This window comes from Mesocricetus auratus, unplaced genomic scaffold, assembly GCF_017639785.1.
Source record: "Mesocricetus auratus isolate SY011 unplaced genomic scaffold, BCM_Maur_2.0 Super-Scaffold_100026, whole genome shotgun sequence".
NCBI lineage: Eukaryota > Metazoa > Chordata > Mammalia > Rodentia > Cricetidae > Mesocricetus > Mesocricetus auratus.
The window spans coordinates 15180675-15203089 of NW_024429207.1; the positions used below are offsets into that span (position 1 = coordinate 15180675).

A 22415-nucleotide genomic window follows, 5' to 3' on the forward strand; every position below is an offset into this window, starting at 1 on the left:
TACCCAGTGAGTACTGAACTGCCCAATGGTTTTTATTAAGTCTTGTTATACCCCCATCAAAAGAGGACGAGAAGGTAAAAGACTTCCTTACCAAGACACAACCAACCTTCTCAATACTCAAAGCATTAAACAACTATCTCCTGAGTTAAGTATTGCATTGGTCAGGCAGGACATGCAGGGACCACACCCTATGCCAAACTTCTTGTTGTACTCATATCTTAGGCCAGAGAAACTATTGTCTGACATTGAAGGAGCATTGGCAGACAAAAACTCCCTGACATTAAGTCAAAATGGAAAGGAGTCAATTCTATGAATTCCCACAAATTTGTGTCATATAAAACTTATATTTAGATTAAAATAATTTCTCAGTGATACTAAGCTAATATATTAGGAGATTTCTATGGTAAAATTTGGATAAGTCCCTTTCCTGCTATTATCAATATACAATGAAAAAGATTTATTTTTAAATTTTTTGGACAGTTGTATCACCAGTTTTTATAACACATGAACTATATTGCATAGACATTATTGAGTATACTTTCAGAAGCACAAATTTAGTTTAATATTACTTCACAGATTTCAGTAAGATATAAAATAATAGACACATGTTCACACATGACCTTGAAAGTTTAAATTCTAAAAATGACAATTTAATATTTGAGATTAATTTTATATATGAAAACTGGACCAAAATGCTTATAAACATCTGTGTATTCCACTGTTCGCTCATATAACATATACCTCAAGAGCTGGCCACTATTAAATAGTTTAGTGAAATTAAAGAAATTAAAATTCACATTATAGAAATCAGAAAAAAATATTTAACCTAGATAAAAGGTAAGAGTGTTCACACATACACACACACACACACTTTAGTTTAAATGCATCTTATTAGTAATTCCAGAGGCAGCAATGGTGACTTACCTCTAAACTTACCCAGGCTGATTTACATTGTCTCTCTGGGAACACAGCCTAAAGATGGGAAGTCCTATGCCATTGAGACAGCTGAAAATTTATTTTCTGTGATGGACATTTTGGAGAGTATAACAAAAGTTGGTCTCTGAAAACCTGGGTGAGAATTGACCTCCATCTCTGGATAACAGAGAATACCAACTTTGTAGCCTAAATGTGTGAAACAGTGGCACTTGTACTTCCTGCCTAAAGTATCTGATCTCAGCTTCACAAGCATTTGCAAAGTCAGCTGTAGCGATGGGGAGCTGCCGTCCTTGTTCGTATCCCCATTCTTTGCATCTCCAATTTTTTAACTGCTGGTAATTAAGAAGCAATGTTGCAGCATTGGTGGCTGTGACTTCATTGTCCAGAAGGGACATCCACACTGACAACAGATTACAAAGGAGACTACTTAGAAGATTTCTCTATACATACGCTACAAAAAAAATTACAATTCTCTTGCCCGTGAGTGCATATAGTTGTTTATTATGGTTGTTAAGTTTATTTATGCCACTCTTTGATGAATACAGGCACACAATTTTCCTCAGCTCTAATTTTCAAGTTAATGAAGGTAGGAATGCATTTAAATGCTTCTCTCTTAGATTCAGAAGATATACACAAGTCATTATTAATACTAGATACAGAATTTTAATTAATTTTTGAGATATATTCTTGTAGGTATCTTCCCTTATGTCTTTTTAATTTTTGTTGCAATTATTTGTAATTTGGGGTGTGTGTTTGTGTGTGTGTGCGTGCACATGTGTGCATCAGTGAATTCTTAACATATTTTAGGAGTCAGTTTCCTCATTCAACCATGTGGTGCCAAGCAGCTAAAACTCAAGAAATAGTGCAAGATCAAGTATCTTTCCATCTAAACCTGCTTGCCAGATCAGTCTTCTCATACATTTTCATGTATTTAGATTTATAGGAAATTGCCAAATTACTATAGTATCCAGGTAAGAAAAACTATTAAAATAAAAAGCCACCTTAAAAGATTCAACATAGCCTGGAAAATGTAGCATTATATTACTTTGCCTTTTGATGTTTCCCCTCTTCATTTCAGCCTGATGCCTCTTTTTATCAAGCCAACTGATATTATTTAAAATCCCTTTTTGGTAGCAGGACATAGTGACTCAAACCTGTTATCCTGGCACTTAGCAAGCTGATGAAAGATTATTGCATGGGTTTGAGGCCAAGCAGGGCTTCAAGATGAATCCTGGGATAGAGTGAGTTTTATAGTTATTTTTGAATTTAATCCTACACATGAAAACAATTCCTTCTGGACAGAAAGTACAGCTATCTACAAACACACATTGAATTACTCAACCTGATAACACATGGTTTTGATTTAATTTCCCAGAAAATTTTTCTCATCCTCACCACTCTCCAGCTATTATACACACACACACACACACACACACACACACACACACACACACACACACAGACAGACCACTACAGATATCTTTCTTTAAATATCTTCTATAATCAAAAACATTTTCCATCTGACTCATTTGAATCAAACCTATCCAGTTAGACCACAATAAATGTTTTATAACACATATAGTGAATATTCCACCTTGAACATACTTAGGATTCAATACATTTTGCAAATTTTTTAATTTGAAAAATATTAATCAAAGCAATGTTTCCCAGCTGTATCACTTCCTGCTGGTTGATGGTTTGTGAAGTTAGCTGCACAGTTTTGTTTTGTTTTTCAGATAGAAAAAACACAAAAGCTGTATAATTTGGGTTACTTAAGGAAAATGATATCTGTTAATACTCACATACATCTTCAAGGCACATGGTCTCATATTAGAACAAAATATTTTACAATCAGGAAATTAATACAATAACATTTTAATGTAGTTGGTGTGCAGAATACTAATGAGGTTAAATAATTTGCATTTTTACTGAATCTACACAGTAAAATTTGTATCATGTCGTTTTATTGAGCCCTTACTCATCTGAATCATAATATTATATGATTTACGTTATTCCTAGTCAATGATCTTTACTTAAATTGCTTCTTCATCCTACAGAAATGGTGTATTACAGTCTAGTAGTTATTCCCAAGCAGCCACCCTCAGCTAATTCTAACTACTGTATATGGACAACGAAGCAATGAAGTCTTGATCCTAAGAATTCTGAGTGAACAAAGGATGAAGAGCTCTGTTCTTCTGATGTCCAAGCATGTGGATCCAATGCTGTGCTTCTGTCTCCGTGTCTGGTTACCATTAGTTTTGTGCTTCGTGTGTTGGGGACTTTCTAGGGTTCATACATGAAGACACAGGCAAGGCTATCAGAGAAAGTGACTCTTAAGCCTATGTAGTAGCTTGGTAAATTCTTTCTGTCTCCTTTGCGTACTCTAGTAAATCTCTCCTACTAAAATTCCTTCCTCCATATGCATATCAATTTATATAAATAACATAGAAATTCCATAACTAGTTCATTATTATAATCAGCATTATCATTATTTGCAACTGGATGTTTAATCTGGCAGACATCTGTGACTTTTGTAGTACTACCTGTTTAATCCAGTTTTCAAATAATATGTAACATTCCAATATCCTCACACTGGAAAACAACAGAATTAACAACAGTCTAATATTTAATCAGCCTCACCTTAGTTATATAATATTTCTGTAAAATAAAATTATAAAGAAAATATATGTTTAGTGAAACATGCACATGCTAACTGAAATTAACATGGCATTTAACAGAAAAAAACATAAAGTCAATTGAAAGAAAAATTGCTATGTCAAATATATCCTTAGTGTAACAGCATTTTAAAGCTGTCAGTATGGTTAAGAACTAATGACTGTGGATACGACTAAGAAGCTGGGCACATTAGCCTCATGATTAATGTCACACAGCTTTTGTTACTTCCTTGCAGTGTAATTTGAAATGATTACCTCTTCTCAAATCTGTTCTTCCTTTACTTCTTTTGAAGCAATATAATTTTAATTTTGTCATAGTAAATAATATTTACATTCTGCTTTGATTCTTTATTACATGAACACTCTAGTCTTGATTCTGCCTATTACTAGCATTTTTGTTACTGTTAACAGTTCAGTAGACATCTAGCATTCTGATGACACTTGCTTTAAGTCACTTGCTTGTCTGTTAATTATTGGAACATCTAGTCTACACGAATGTTGTTTTTGGTGTTTTCTTGGATTATTGGTGATGAGAGTTTCCTTCATATTTGTAATGTTTGTCTAGTCATTTTTACCAATGACTATTGTCATAAACTCTAGGATAATTCCTATTTTCCTCCTGTTGATGATTAAGTGTTGTGTCTGGAGGTCGGAGGAGTATGTGAACTCACTTTTTCCATTTCTCGGAAATTATCACTCTTGAGTGACTTGATGGCTTTAGTGTTGTTTGCTGGTTGGTGATTGGTTGTTGTGAGAGGAAGCATCATTATTCTTCCAAGAAATCCTCTGGTCTCATCCTTCCACCAGCTGATAGTGCATATACTTCTGGCTCTACTAGACACTAGCTTCAAGTTGTACTTGCTGACATCCTTAGTTCAGGGGAAGCAATCACCCTTATATCTCAACTTCTCTGATTATTTAAATGCTTTGTTTTTTTCTTCATACCATAAGTAGTTGTAATCTAGATATCCTCTTCTGTGAAATTACTTTCTCCATATGAATTTTGCCCTCACTCTCTGGGATGTTTTAATCACAGGGATTTCCAGACCATCTTTTTGACATTATAATTTTCTTTAATCCCTCTGTTCTATGGTAATATTAATTACATAAAACTTAGATAAATTTTATATTGCTTATAAATGTTAAAACGGGTCATTTAGCACTTACTGTTTGAGTGTTTCAGTGGGTTAAATTATGAAGTAAAACAACTACCGTGCAGTTTGTAAATTGGGCTACAGAGACTGAGCAGGAAGACAAAGGAAAATTGATATGCTCCATCATCTGTGGTTCTGAGGAGTCCCCAAATCCCTTCATCCAGGACATGGATGAAGTTACTCAATCGGTCCTATTGGTTGTCCATCTCTCCAGAGTTCAGTCTGTGTAACACTCAGGGACCAAGTAGTTGAACTATCTCAGGACACTTTGCTTGCTACTTTGTTTTCTCCATGCAGATTGTAATTTGTGCTTGACCTTTGGTGGATATACAAACTACTGAAATTATTAAAAAGTTTTTATTTAAATTAAAAACAATTTGTTTTACAGGTCAATCCCAGTTCCCTCTTGCTCCCCCCCTCCCCTGCACTACACCAACCCCCTATTCCATTCCCTTTCTGGTCCCCAGGGTGAGTGAGGCCATCCATGGGACATCTTCAAAGTCTGTTATATCATTTGGAGCAGGGCCTAGACCCTCCCCCATGTGTCTAGGCTGAGAAAGTATACCTCTATATGGAATGGGCCCCCAAAATCCATTAGTGTACTAGGGATAAATACAGATCCACTGCCAGAGGCCCTTCAGATTAATCAGACCTCCTAACTGACACCAACATTCAGGGGGTCTGGATCAGTCCTAAGCTGGTTTCCCAGCTATCAGTCTGGGATCCATAAACTCCCCCTTGTTCAGGTCAGTTGTTTCTGTGGCTTTCTCCAGCCTGATATTAACACCTTTGCTCATCACTCCTCCCTCTCTGCAACTGGATTCCAGGAGTTTGGATCAGTGTTCAGCTGTGAGTGACTGCTTGTGCTTCTTTGTTAAATAGTGAGGGAGAAAGAAATCTACAACTTTCCTAAATTTCAGTGAACAATCTTAGGTAGGAGTCTTCTTTCTTATCTCTCTTTGACTCCTCACCTTACCCATACTCCCCTCCTACGTTTATGAACAACAAATAGATCACAATACAATAATCTCAATAGTCCATTTCCATTATTGGTCTTCTATGCTTCATTACCAAATATGTTCATTTCTTTTCTCTCTATTCTGTCATAAAGACCCAATTTTAGCTTTAAGGTTCTTACAACTAAGATAATTATTATTTGTTATCAGTGAATTGAAAACATTTTGCCAATTACACATTACTTTTCTTCTCAATGAATTTAATCATCATCCATCAAATTTCATAAAAATCCCTGCTGGGAAGATAATAATAGGTACACTTGATTTCATGTACATATCACATTTAAATATTGTTGTGTCTTCCCAGCTGGGAGTATGGTGTCTTTCAGTATTTCCTGGAATCTCTGTACATTGCTCAGATATTCTTCTTACCATTTCCTTGTTGCACTACAAATTCTTTTGTAATCACTTAATGATTCCTACTAGCTGTGCGAATGGGTTTAATCACCTGTGTTTTCCACTAGGTTTGTGAATAAGTTCCCATTCCCTTTTTTTAATGGCCTCTGCTTATATAGAAGATACTACAGTTTCTTGTTTTGTGATTGTGACTAGGATATTTTTGACTTTTTAAAACAATTTTTTAATTTAAATAGAATTATATCACATCCCTCTTCCTTTCCTCCTTCCAGCCTTTTCCAGATGCCCTTCTTTAAACTCCTTTTATGACCCTACTCTAAAGTTGATATTCTCTCTTTCTTTTGTATTTGTTACTCACAGGCACATACAAACATATATATGATAAATTTATATATTATTTAATATATAATATACATGTAAATAGATAAAATGCAATATATTTTACATGCAATCAATATAATAAGTTTACATGATATAATATATATGCGTATGTATACATACATATATTGTTTAGTCTCCTTAGTTTCCGGACTGACCATTCATTCTGCATTGAAGAGTCAACAAGGATGCTCACCTCTGGTAGAGGCTAATTCTCTTCCTCCCAGCAATCAATAGTTGCTTTTAGTTATTTGTCTAAGTATGTGACTGCTCAAAAATTTCCCCTTCCACATTAACAAGTCTTTTGATATTCTCATTGTCCAAGCCCTACTATGAAGTTTTGTTTAAATGGTAGACCAAATAATGTTGTATTTTATTGAGTAAAAAATCTGGATTATGATAACTGGCTGTGGGCACCCACTCAAGCTCTGGATTCTAACCCCTGTGTTCAAATCAAAAGTTTGTGATTCAGCCTTGTGCCTTGTAGCAAGCACTATTTCATCATGCAAATTAAAGTACGTAACAGTCCAAGATACATCAATACTACACTACTGTGTTTAGCGTAAAGTGAAGTAAAGTTTTAAAAAATTAAATATAACATTATCCTCATTCCAATAGTTATCATTCTAAATTTATAGAAAAATAAACATATGCTGCTCATTTTGGAGCATTTAGTGAATACTTGTCACCAGCACAATTAGCAAAAAGACTGGTTGGAAAGTGAAACTTGATCAAGTGGAAATCATATTTATGACAAAAAGGAGAGATTTTAATATAATGACACAATTGCTTTGGTTTGTACAGTAAATATCAAATGTGAAACAGGGAAATTAAGAACTTACTTTGGAGCTGTTTTGTCTATTAGATATATGAACACTCATATATAGATATATAAATATAAATAGATATATAAATAGCAATTAATCTGTATTTCATGTTAGAGATGAATTCTATCAATATTTTTTAAATTATATATTAATTTGAATGCATACTTATATACATAAGTATACTTATGTATACTTAGTGCTTGGTTTTCTTCTTCTTTTTGTTTTATTTGTCTATTTGTTCTTCGGATTTTTGTTACCTTTTGTGTGATTTTTCTAAGAAGTACCTTTGTAATACTATTGATAATTATTATAGTTTGTTACTAATTTTTCCACTTTCTCAGAACTTAGATTTTTGTTTTATTATTCCAGTAATCAATAATTGATATCTGTATTCCCACTTTTCCTCTTCATTAGCTTCTTAACATAAAATTATTTTCATTATTTATAAAACTTTCACCACTTATATGATCGCAAGTTTTGCATTTCTACATGTATGTCAATGTTCAACAACTTCAGAGATTTTATTTTAAAGCAGTCTTAGTATGAATTACTGGTTTATCTGGAACTCTGTTGATGTGGTCACAATGTAGAACAGGCTGGCCTTAAACTCACTGAAATCCACCTGCCCCTGATTTCTTAATACTGTGATAAAGTAATGTTACATAATGGCTGGTTAATTCTGTTATTTAACTTTTTAATATTTCACTTCTAATTTATGTCAGTTCAAAATATCTTCTTGACTTTTCTTTGATAATGTAAACAATAATTTCTTTGACCTTCCATTTGCCGATATGATCCTGTGATACATTTGTCTCATTTCAAATGTTTTAATTCATTGGTTCTATATCACTTTTATTTATATTTTATAGTAAGTTAATTGATTTCCTGTCACACTGTTAGCCATACTTTGCTTTATCTAGGAGTCAGAAATATGCAATATAAATGTGCCCCCATGTATCCAGAGTTAACATTATATTAGCTCAAATACGATGTTTTTTTCAGTTGTCATATGACATTACATACATGTCAGTAGTCTACCCAAAATTCCATTATAAATTGAACTTACACAGCTTAATATATAGTACAATTAAAAGTGTGGAGACATATTAAGTATTTCCCCAACATTTACTGTCCATATTCTTACAGATTATCTTTTGTTATCTATTGTTATGTATTTACTACATTAAAACCCAGTACTTACTGTTTTTCCCTTGGACACCAGAAATTTCTGTTATATTTTCTTAAAGCTTTTAGTATTATTATCTGTACATGGGATACAATGATTTTAAAAATTCAGTATTTTATTATTTCTTCAAATACATTTCAAATATGTTTGTTTCTCTTCCTCTGTCTTCCTCTCTCTCTGTCTCTGTCTGTCTGTCTCTTTCTCTTTGACATGCAACTGACTTCCTGCCAAGTCACACTGATCTTGCTAAATTCTAAGTTAAGGCTTCATGTGGGGGGGTGGATTCTAAGGTTTGTGTACCCCTCCAGAAATACTTGCCATTTAGTGGACTCAGCTCTAATTTGTGTGATCAATAATCTCTCTCTGAACTTCTGAGTTGAATGTGAACTCCCAGTCATGTGTGACCTCAGCTCACAGTTCCTCAGCCGCCCTTTCTTGACAGCCATTCCAGACTAGTTTCCATGCAATTATCTTTGCACTTGGATTTAGACTCTATTTGAGACTGTTGCAAAAACTTGGAGTTCTCTATGTGAAGCTTCCTCCATTGCAGAACACTGTTCCCAAATTCTAGTCAAATCCATGGTTTGGATTCCCTTCCATTTGATTCTCTAGAGCTGCTTGTTGCCAGAGCATAACAACTACAATTTGAAAAGTGTGCCTAGCAGAAAGTCTTCACAAACATCAAATTCACCTGATCACGTTCCTTGTCAATGTGTTTCACATCTGTGCTTTCTGCTCCAAATAACTAAAATTGTTTGTTTCCTTTATTAATTCTGGTTATACTTTTTTATACCAGGAGGTTAAATTCCAAATTATCTACTCAATGATAATAAGAAACAACTTGTACTCTTACCTATCACTTTTTATGTTTTTTTATTTTTATTTTAAATTTAAATTTAAATTAGAAAAAAGGTTGCTTCACATGTCAATCCCAGGTCCCTCTCCCTTTCCCTCCCCTCCTACCCCACCCTCCCAGCAGCCCCTTCAATAACCACTCAATACTTAGGGAGGGTGAGGCCCCCCATGGGGGTGTCCATAGTCTGTCATTTCATCCAGGGCACCTCCCCCAAGAGTCCAGAGTGAAAGTGCATTTCTCATTGATGGATAGCCACCCAAAGTCCATTAGTATGCCAGGGATAAATACTGATCTAATACCCAAGGCCCAATAGATTGCCTAGGCCTCCTCACTAACAACCACATTCAGGGGATCTTAATCAGTCCCATGCTGGATCCCCAGCCATCAGTCTGGGAATCAAGAGCTAACCCTTGTCAGTTCAGCTGTTTCTGGGGGTTAAACCAGCCCAGTCTTAACACCTTTACTCAGCAGCCCTCCCTCTCTGTCACTGGGTTCCTTGAGTTCAGCTCAGTGTTTAGCTGTGGGGGTCTGCCTCTGAACCATCAGCCATTGTATGAAGATTCTGTTTTCCAGACTCTCTGGCTGTGGGATTGTAGGCTGGCTCTCCCCAGATCTAAAATCCATATATGAGAGAGTACATACCATGTTTGTCTTTTTTTTTTTACTTTACCTATCACTTTTTAAAAAATTCAGTATTATCAATTAAGGTTGACAATTTGCTAGATTGTGTACAAAGTACTTTATTATACACAAGCCCATTGTATTTTATCAGCAATGCTGCATACTAGCTGTTGTTATTCTCACACACAAGGTAGGAAAGGTGGGACTGAAAAAGGCTAAACAACTTACTCTGGGCCATGCATCTGGTGGAATGCCCACTTTTAACTTGGGCCCAGCCATTTTGGCTAAGCAGCAATCCAACCATGCTCAAAAAATGTCTCTTATTTGTAAACTATTCCAGAGAACTGAAGGGTCAGAACAAAGCAGGATGTTTATATTAAATACCTATTTCTTTAAATTCCAATAAACTAATCGAGAAGTTATGTGGAAAAAGGAAGTAATGTAGACAGGATCTTAGTTGTAAATTATGCTCTACTGATACTCACATACCATTACTTTTACATATGGCAGCTACAACACCATTCCCAATATATATACTGGAACCATATGACATAAGTACTTCCTGAAATTCATTAATCCTATTATAGCCATCAATATTATAGATCCTGCTTCAGTTACTATGTAGTCCACTGAATTCCTGGTCTACACTTTCATAACTAAACAGAGAATTTTAAACAAAAATTGATATAGAAAATGAAGTTACACAGCTTTTGAGTGAATAGACATTTTCATTCATAAATATTCAAGAAAGGAATTACTATATATAGGAGGTAGAATTTAAAAGAACATAATCTAAATACTGGTACCTAAATCATCTAATACCATTTGTCTGTATTCATTTTACATGGTCTCAAATACATAAGAGTTATAGATGCTGCACAATATTGTTAGCTCTTCACATTATAGGTATTATTATTATTATTATTATATTATTATTATTGGTCATTATTGGGTAATTTTAAAGGGCATAAAATAGAAGTTATTTGTACCTTAACTGGGCTTACTCCAGATGTTTAATAGTTATTTTACATGTTTATGAACAATCTGTATATACTCTAGGATGATGGACATTTGTATATGATCATTTAGAACACTCACTAAATACCATTTTTGTTTTCTTGATGAGTTTTTATATTATCATAAGTACCTGGCAAACAAAACTTGCCATTAAAAATGCCTGTAATAGCAACACCAAGGAGGCAGAGGCAGGTTCAATACCAGCCTGGTGTACAAAGTGAGTTCCAGGAGAGCTAGGGCTGTTTTACAGAGGCCTATCTCTAAATTCAAATGCACAAACAAACAACCCCCCAGAAACAAAAGAAACCCATAGAATTCAGAACACCTAATATCAAGAAAAAATATCCCAATTAAAAGGGGAGTTTAAGAGTTAGAGTTCTCAAACAATGAAACATAAAAAGACTGTGAAACATTTTTTATATCATTAGCCTTCAAAAAATGAAAATTCAAATTACTTTGAGATTTATTCTTACCCAAAGCAGAATGACCAAGATCAATAAAGCAAATGATAACATTTGTTGATGTGGATGCAGGAGACTAAGTATACTTACTCATTGCTCATGGGAATGCCAAACTAGTACAGCAACTTTGAAAACAAATGTAGCATTTCCTCAAAAAATCTGAAAAGAAATCTACTGCAATATCCAACTATACCACTCTGTGATATATAACTGCACCATCATACACTGATATTTGCTCATTCATGTTCATTGCTGCTCTACTCATAATAAGCAGATTGGAAATAGCATGTATGCCCACCAACTGATGCAAAAATTAGGGAATTGTGATACATGGATACATTCAGCTGTTAAGAAAAATGGAAATTGCAAGTAAATAGATGAAACTAAAAACAATCATCCTGACTAGGGCAACCCAGATCCAGGATGCCCAGAACAACAAATATTGCCTATATTCTCTTACACATGGCTATTAGATATTAAGTGGTTTGTGTGTGTGTGTGTGTATTTTATTCATATTGTAATCACAGGTTATGTATCTTGTAGGCAATCTTATAAAAGGGAGAAATAGTATAGTTTCATAGACAGACAAAGGGGAAACTAGAATAGAAGAATTAAATGGGGAGAGAAATCGTAAAGGAAGCTAGAGATAATGTGGAGAGGGATATTAAGACAAAAGACCTTTTTGGAAATCCATATTGAAACCAGCTACTCCAGAAATTTCCTACAATATATACATGTATGAAAGTAATCTAAATGAAATTACTATATAATGGGGTAGAGAGTGCCTCAAAAAGGTATCACAGGCAACCAAATAAAAATCCCAGTATCAAGAGTGGATTGCATTTTTTGAGTCATGGCCAAAGAGGTCCTAAGGATATCTGGTGAACATTAAGGGCTATTGCCAAAGCTATTGGTTTCCCTCTACAACCTACTAGATCTTATTCCTGAACACATCTTTATGTCATTGGATATGCAGAAACTTCATGCCTACTGACCAATTGCCTTAATAGCATAGAATTAAAGCAGAAAGTAATCATCGATTCCTTTCTGGTATAAATGCTGTGAGCTAAAAAGTGAACTGTCTGCAAGATACACTGGTAGAATAATGGCACAAATGCTGTGAGAGTAAACACTACATTTTTAACTGGCATTTAAGGCAAAACCCATATTTGACAGCATTCCAAGGCTAAGATCCTGAGACTAGATAGGTCATGGAACATTGTTGGAAAACACACAGACACACACATACACACACACACATACACACACACACACACACACACACAGGAAAAGGTAGCAAAATTATGTTGCAGAGAAGACAAGGAAAGCTATCAACAGCAACCACAAAATAGAGTGATATGACAATGCTTGTGGCATTCTTATAGAGAAAAGTATCTGAAGGTCCCAAATAAATACAGGACCTAAACAGTTCTCAGAAAATTTCTGGAAAGCACCTATAATTCTGAGAAAATGAAAATGAGGCAAGAGCTGCTCATGGGACATACTTCTTTAGAGTTCAGTGGGCATCAGCAGTATGGACAAGTCACACCAAACAACAAGCTTAATGCCAGTGCACATGGAATGCTATGGAAAGTGTGTGACCATTCAGTGGTTAACTGAGTTCAAATCCAAATCTTAAAGATTGAAATAGTGAAATCCACCAGGGAGACAATGTCAGGACAAAGGCATCTAGCATGATATTCACTAGCTGTGACTAATAGCTTTTCAACATAACCTTGATGTTTTGCCAAGTAGTTGAAACAATGAGGGGGGGTAAGTGAGATTATTGAAATCAAGAAAAATGAGAAAATACATTTTATTAGTGATATGAGGCTATATGGAGAGAAGTTAAGTAGAAATTAAAATAAATCTAACAGTAGATTTAGTTAAGACTATGCCAGTGTTCATAAATCTATAACATCCCCAAATACAAGTAACTTTTTACTAACAAGGTGACATAATAGAAAAGTCACAAACACCACTTCTCTAAATAAAAGGTCTGAAAATCTAATTTAAATACTTAGTTTTTATATAACCTATCTAAACTTATCCAAAAATAGCCTAAATATTTGAAAATGGATTAACATGTTACTTTGATCTGACAACGTAAAATGTAGTAATATAAGCATCTTTATTAGGAAACTTGCCACCCTCCCACCATGATACTTTCCCATGGTTCTTTCTAGAAGTGAAGTTTGAAAGGAAATGAGGTGATTCTGTGCCATTCTGATGATCATCCTAAAAACTGACTATCGGCTTTTAGAAGGTTACAGATTTCTGACTGACAAAACTTCACATCTGCTGTTATGCAAATTAACAAGTCAATTCCGACCCTCTGTCACTCTGCCACATCCTGTAAATCTATCTAATTCAGTTGTCTTGTTCCCTGTGCTCAACTAAGGACTACCTCCCTACTCCCAAACCTCCAGTAATTTAAGTAAATGAACAGCTCTCTTGTCCTGACATCACACTCCCAATGAAACTCAGTGAAGAATTCATGTCCTTCTCTTGCAGTTCATTTACATTTCTTAAACTCTCTGTTGTTGCCCTCTGGTCCCTGCACAGCAGGCTGAGTCTCCCTCTCATTGGGATACATGAACACACATAGCTTTGGTTTCCCTGAGCCTCACCCTTGTGGTGAAAATCATCTCATAGACGATTACCAAAACTCTACAACTAAGTGATTTAAGAAGGACCACAACAAGCCTAGAGAAAGTAATATTATGTTTTGTGGTCACTATTGGAAGTGTACAAGAAAGACATTATGATAGTTATACACAGCTGGAGACTATGAACTTGACCCCCTTGGCTGAGGTAGTTTGAAGAAGGTGGGTGCAATGGAAAAAACTGAAATGATAATTTATATATATATATATATATATAATGAACTATTTTATATAGTAGTTCATTTTAATGTTAGTTTTATGCCAACTCTAATACATTTAATTTTCAATAAATGTCCGTATCACAGATGAGGACATCACTATGAGTGTGAGTGTCTAAATTACTGGTGTCTCTACATGGTAATAAGCATTTTGGTTTTATTTTATGTATTTCATTATTCCTAAGGCTATTATCTATGGAAATAATAACTATTTCTTCTTTTGAATCATATCATACTCACTAATGCAAAAAAGATGAAATATGTTTTATATATAATAGTCATGGGTTTTGAATAAAATTTGTGTGCATCCATTCTTACTATACCAGGTTCTTTGTTCTCAGGACTTTCCCTTCATTTTCATTAGAGATAGGCAAAGTAAAATTTGTCATATATATTTAATTTTATCTTCTTAAATATATCTTTCTGACAACTTTGTTTAACTTTAAAATGACAACTTTAAATGTATTTTCTAAATCATTTCTAAAATGTAATTGCCATCTATCAATCTTGGACAAATTATTATGATTACTTCTCTGGGGATATGAAGCTCATCAGTCTATTCTCTGCATTTTGAAATCTAAATTACCATAAAAAGGTTTTGAAAGATATAAGTTTCTTATGTATTAATATTCTCTATCACTGTTTCTTTTGAGCACTACTATAACAAAATAATAGCAATCGTAACATCCTAGTGAAAACTAATACTTAACTTGGTAATCATTACATATAACATGTTAAATATAGTTTTAATAACTTCAAGAAGAGAAGTCTTTTATGGTTACTACCATTATGAACATGATTACATGATTATGTTTTCTAGATGAGGAACTAGAATTCCAAATAATCAAGAAGCTTGTCTGTGGGCATATGTCAATTAAATGATAAAACCAGAATTTGACCCAGATACAGAGTTAAAAGTCTTCCCCAGTATTCACTAGAATAGATTACCCCATATTTCCATGACATAAATACAATCATAGACTAAATTAGCAGTTAACATATGCAAAATACCTTTTCTTTCATCAATATCAGAATATTTCCTAGTTACCTGCCTTATACTTTATCTTCCAGGCATGCTGAGTTTGTGTGCACCTGGAGTTTGTTTCAGTCTTTGACCTTTGGTTTTCTACAGGTCTTATCTCCCTCCCCATTAATGCTGTCTCAGATTTTACTGGATTCCCCTTTATTTGCGACTTGTGTCTCATAAAGTACAACCATGTTTTGTAGATTTTTATTTTGTAAGTTGAAAAATTAAAGCAGTGTCTCATTTCTATCTTTGCGTCTGTCAATTAGACCTACTTTATGACTAAAATACTAAATTATTATAGCTACCAAAGAATTGAGCCCTGGAGTTAAAAAATCTTTATATATTGAAATTTAATGGGGTGATATTTTTGTTACTGTGATAAAACACTATAATCAAAAGAAACTCTTGGAAAAAAGTTTATTTTCATCTTAAAGCTCTCAAATCACATTCCAATCACTGAAGGACAATAGGTAGGACAGGAACTAATGACAGGAGTCAGGGAAGAATGTTGCCTGTTGAATTGTTTTCCATGATTTATACAGCCTGTTTTATTACACAACTCAGGACTACCTTCTCAGGAGTAGGAGTAACCACAATGATCTGAGCTCTCCCAAATCAATTGTTAATAAAAATAAAATGCCAGACAGGTTTGTGAACAGTCCAATATAGTATACAAATTATATTAACTGAGATTTCATCTGCCCAATGACTATATTTGTTACACAAATAATAACAGCCCAAAGACAGATGTTGGGCTTCAACCTGAGTATCAGAGAAGCAAAACAGCCAGCCATTGGAGAGTACTTACTTCTAATAATGCTCAGACAGAAAGGGTGATCCACTGAACCTCAGATTGCATCAACAGACTACACTGATCTCCACCAAACCTCATAATCCTAGACTGCTCTCTGAGATTGCACTGAACTCCTTAAATACTCTCTAGTGCTGGGATTAAAGAAATGATCTCTGTTTCTCTTTTAGACTAATTCACTCTCATGTAGGTCTGGGTGTCCTTGCTCAGAGAGATCCATCTGCATCTGTCTTCTGAGTCCTGGGATTAAAGGTGTGTGCCTCCGCAGTCCAGCTTCTACAGTTGTGGTTAGCTTTGCATTCTTTTCTTCAGTGACTTTACTCGATCATAAACAATGAATCACCACAGCATATCACTACATATATCTTCTTTCAAGTTGGCATGAAACTAATCAGGAAGGAGTTGCTCAGGAAAGTAATTTATCATCTTTTAAAATAGTGAGAAAAAGTTTGGGAAAGTTTATTATTATCACGTCATTTTTGTCTGAATGTTATTAAAGTAGTTATGACTTTTATTATAGAAGATCATACTTCAAGGTAAAAACACAACTTTTGGTATATAGAAAAAGCTAACAGATTTTCTTAAAGAAATAAATGTAACTATTTGTTATGAAGACATTTTTATTTCTTTTTTTAATTTTAGGAACAGTCGTATTTTACTTATCATTTCCCCATTCCCTCACCCTCCCATCCTCCAATGCCCCCCACTAACCCCTCCAACCCACCTTCCACCCACTCCCTAAGGATTATGAGACTTTTCACAGGGGATCATCAAAGTCTGCCTAGGCCCTCTTTCTTGTATCAGGGCTGCAATGGTGTCCCTCCATAGGAAATGAGCTCCTGAAGCCCATTTGTGCACTAAGGATAAACACTGACTCCACCATTAGAGGTCCCATAGACTTCCCAGGCCTACCAACTTGCACCCACATTCAGAGGGCCTGATTTGGTCCAATACTGGTTCCCCAGCTTTACAACTAGGGTCTCTGTGTTCTCACTAGGTCAGGTCAACTATGTCTGTGGGTTTCTCCAGCATGGTCTTGGCTCCTTTGCTCATCCTTCCTCCCTCTCTACAACTGGATTTCAGGAGTATGGCTTAGTGTTTATCTGTGGGTGCCTGCTTTTGCTTTGATCAGCTACCTGATGAAAGTTCTAGGATGGCATTTAAAATAGTCATCCATTTCATTATGCAGGAAGGGCATCAATGTCAGTCTCTCCTCTACTGTGTAGATTATTAGTTGAAATACCCCTGTGGATTCCTGAACATTTCCCTAGTGCCAGACCTCCCTCTAAACCTATACTAGCTAAGTCAATCAAGGTATCTCCCTTCTTACTCTCCACTATTCCTCCTGTCTCCGTCTTCCTGATCCCTCTTGTTCTCCTTCCCCTCCTCTTCTCTGCTTCTCTTTTTCCTACTTCCCTCCTCTCTCTCCTAGTGTTCCCAGTTATTTGACAAAGTTTACAGTAACAGGTTTAAATCTACCCCACTGAGCAGGCCACATGTTACTCCATGCTAAAAGAGCTATTCTTGCATCAATGTAGATATCTTGCCTTATAGTCATTACTGAGGTTCATAAACCTCTATGCCTGTTTCTTTCCTTTGGTATCTTGTATAATACCTCCCAATACTGTAAGAATCAATGCTCAAGGAAGAGGTTTCCAAGGCAATTCCAGCTCAAATTTTCCTTGTTCTGTGTCTGAAGTGTACAGTCACTACTGCAATAGGGACTTCCATTCAAGTTCTGTCAGGCAAGCAGTCAAGGGCAACAGCGATAGCCCACACTCTTTTAGGAGTCTCTTGGATTACTGTAAGCAACAACAAAGGAAGGTTTCCCATGCTTGGCTTGGTGTTTTTGTTACATAATCTGTGGTTCTGGTGGAGAAGCAATATCATACCATTTATATCACCATTTAAACTACACACACACACACACACACACAAATTCTCTATTTTTAATCAAGTGTATAAATGAAATTCTTCCTATGACTTGTCCAAACATCTCTAGTTTTATTTATTTCTCCATTCTCCCTTCTTCTCCTTATTATTCTCTTCCATTTTCTTTTAAAGTCCCAACTCCATTTTTCTCATTTCCCCTATTTTCTCCTATGTGGAACTCTTCCCTCCCATTATCTCTGCGGTTTCTTTCTATATTTATGGTATCTGCAGTTACTTTTAAATTCAACTTTTACATTTAAAGATACATATATAAAACACACAAATAAAAGACATACTGTTCCATTTGTCTTCCTGTATCTTCCAATTTTATGATTTCAGTTTTCTTTATAGTCTATTAAAATTTCACTGTATATATGCACCACTTTTAATTGTTCATTAATAACTGGAAAAATATTTATATTGTGTCCATTTCTTACTTACTGCGAATAAAGTGGTAAAAAACTGAGGAAATATCTCTGCAATAAGATATGGTGTACTTAGGGCATGTAAAGGAATTCTGTGGCTGAATCATAGGGAAGATCCACATTTAGTTCCTTGAGATGTCTCTACTACGATATCTCAGAATGGCTTTACAAGTTTTCAATTCCATCAACAACTAACCGGGTTATCTTTTCCTCATATCATTACCAGGGTTTATTGACAGTACATTTATTTTATCTTAGTCACCATGAATTCTTGACTATGATAAATGAAATCTCAATATATTTTAATATGAATTTTCATAGCTTTTGAAGGTATTATGATAGCAATAATATTTTGATAGAACATAAATGTAAATTAATGATTTGGGAGAGAGATTGTTGTTAAAAGCAATCATTGCTCTTAGAGATAAGTCAGATATGGATCCTGGAAACCACATGTCAATAACAACAACTCTGGTGGCTTGAATGACAGTGGCCTCCATAGGATCACATATTTTAATGTTTCATATACAGTTGATGGAACTGTTTGATTCGACAAACAGCATTGGCATAAACAAAAATGCAAGTCTTTTGACATCACAGTAAATGTTAATGGATTTAAATAGAAATGACACCCACAGGAATTCCAAGAGAAAATTGGCATTAAGGAAGACTTTTAAAATGAAAAAAAATATATTCAAAATTAGGAAAACCATTGTTTGACATGATCAGCAGATAGTTCCAGGAAATGACAAGGTCAAAATCAAAAGGAGGACACCTTAACCTATAACAATATGAATGCTAATATTAATAAGTTGCGTGAAAGCTTGATTTGGAAACAGTAATCATAATGATAAACTGAAATGATTTAAAAATAAAATGCTTTAAATTAAGCAAGTGGATAATTTCAAAACAGCACAGTGAAAAAATATAGCATATCAGTGTTTGGCAATTACTGTAATAAAATCAGACAAAGCATAGTCACATGGAAAGAGAGATGGAATCTTAATGATAACTAGTCCATTCAAACCCTAAACATGTATATTCAATAAAACTTCAAAAACAAATACAAAGTTTGAAAAAGAGAAATACATCCAAATAGTTTTTGTTTGTTGAATGATTTATTTTTATTTTTCTGCTTGAGACAGGCTCTTGCTGTGTAGCCCGAGTTGCCCTTGGGCTTGCAATAACCCTGCCTCAATCTCCTGAGTGCTGACACTATGAGTGAGCACTACCACAGATGGCTAACAGAATGCCTGTGTGCATGTATAGGGTCTTATTGGAAAACTAACAATTTTGAAATAGCAAGTGGCTTAATTCAGAATCTGCTACTTGTTTTGTCATAAATCATCAACACTTATTAGCTCATGTGTTGCCCAGGGTTGCTTTCAGTGCCAGGGTAGCGTTAAAATCTTCTGACATGTGACCCACGAATTCTAAAATATTGACTGTCTGGCACTCACTCTTCAGAAAGTACTTTGTGACTTCTGTTGGATAAATGTATCACAGAATGCTTCAAACATTAGTTGTGAAGATTGGCCATGGTTGTATATGAAAATACTAGGTCTTCTTCCTTCCTTCTTCCCTTCCTTCTTATCTTTATTTCTTTAATTTGCACTTAAATATTTTAGCAGAAAAGAACAATGTATAATTAAGGTACTCTCAAAACATTTTGGAAAGGTTTATGAAAGAGATTAAAGGGTGGCCAAGTGTGCATACAGATAATGATGTTTTCAAGTAGAGAATGTTTATTGACTGAGAAAGAAAAATACTCATATGCTTTAACTTTTATAACAGTTGATTTTATTAATATGCTTAGAAATTTTGAGAGAATAGATAGTTTCAGAAAGAAAATATGTTAGTAATAATGGAACATATTGACAGCATTTTCTAAAGGCACAGTGAATTATTAGGAATTACAGAATCTTAATCCTGATTACAAAAAATTTGCCTAGAAATCTCCTTGTTTGTGAGATGACTTACATTCATTTTGAGTTATTTCTGAAAAGGCATGGATATGTATAAGATATATAGACATTAATTTTTCCATGAATTCTCAGCAAAGGGAGAGGAGCATCATGTCAGAAGTATTGAGTTGTAATAAACTAAATAGTGTGAAGAGAAAGGAAATGGTCATAGGATTATTAGATGAGAAGTAGGTTTGATTTAGAGATTAGAGAAACAATACAGAAAAATCCAAGTACTGCAGTAGGGACATTTGAACAAGTATATGGAAGGGAGTTTTCTGGGAATAAGTACATGAATCATTACTTTGTGACCTTGAAAAAATACATATTCTACTGCAAAATGTGAATTATGAATAAGTAGCTCAAAAGACCTATGTGTAGTGGTGCACACCTATCCGTCTTCCATGGTGATGGCTTAAACAGAAAGACTGCAAGCTTGAGAGCAGATGCTCAAGATCAAAACCTTGTTTTAATAAATAAATATAAAATAAAAAGACGGTGGCTGAGCACTTGAGAACTGATAAAACTAATATTAAGGTAGACTGTAAAAGAATATAGACATGGGTTTTTCAGACACCACAGATGGATAAATAGAAGACAGTGATGTGTTTTTATAGAATTAGTCCTGAGGAAGTATTTACAGGAGTGTAAGGGACAGGTGAATAATAGTGAGTGTGAGGGAGAGATTATTATTGGTACAACAAGTAGAAAAGAGTGTCGAATAAAGTGAAAATAATATTCTTAAATGAGTAGAGATTTTAAGGAGATGAAAATTCTGTTAGTCTGGGTACAAGCTGAAAATACCATATATATGCTGTCTAACTGTGGCAAAAAAAGCACCTAAGAACCAATGACTCTCAGAAAACGATGCAGAAGGAGCAGTATCCTATGGAGCTCCAATCCTTTGGTGACAATCAGACTTCAGTTAGAACAAATGGCAGAGAACTCCTAATGATGTTTACAGTAGACACATGCCTTTGTTCCATAATGCTTACAAGAGTGCACACTTTAATAAATAAATAGTACTGGAAAGATATCAGTGTAAACTGTCTTTAGTGTTAACTCTGTCCCTAGTTGGAATGAGAGCATACTCAATTAGGGTTATGGATATTTTCAATCTCACATAGTACAGATTCATGAACTCATTTCTCATGATGTTCCCTTCCATGTACTTGTTCACATGTCCCTACTGCAACTTTCATTTTTCTGTCTCATGTTCTCCCATCTCTGAATAAAACTAAGCACATTTAGTCAAAACAATGTTTGTGAAGTGGGTCAGTGATGTTCACTTAAATGCACATGAAATGAAGAAAATTATGGTTTGAAGATAAATTGAGTACATTGATTTTGATATTCAAAATCAATTACGCATCTCAGAAACAAATTCTTTTGTGTTTCAGAAATTCCACATTTTAAGTGTTTTTAATGTCTTTTTCACAGCTGTTGTTATAATCTAACTACTCATATATGTTTTGTAATAAGAGCTTCAGCTTTTTTGATCTTTCATAATACATATTTTAAATAAATAATAGTGCTGTTGTATTGTGTATGTTCGCCAAGAGAGTTAACCATGGTCATCTTACATCCACAACACAGTGTATGAATTCGTTAGTTAACTTTTCACAGCCCACTAAATAGCCTAGAAATTTGGGTTCCCAGTCTTTAAAAGTTGTATATAAATTTACATGCATGCTAACTTTCATTTTTAGAAAGTTAAGTAATTTTTCAATATGTTTCTCAAATTTCATAGCATAAAAACATTAAGAATAATTAATTGCAAAAATCTCAAGGTATAGTGGAATAATGCTAATAGTGACAATTTCCACTACAGCTGATTTAAAGTTTTATGACATGATTTTGTCATATTGCATAATAATTGAATATTTAC

At 34.5% G+C, this 22415-nt stretch overlaps 1 protein-coding gene across 1 annotated transcript in view; it reads left to right on the top strand.

The window, feature by feature from the left end:
* Sgcz (sarcoglycan zeta) overlaps nucleotides 1–22415 on the top strand; it is a 912857-nt gene that overhangs the window by 760153 nt on the left and 130289 nt on the right. The gene's annotated exons all lie outside the window — the stretch shown is intronic.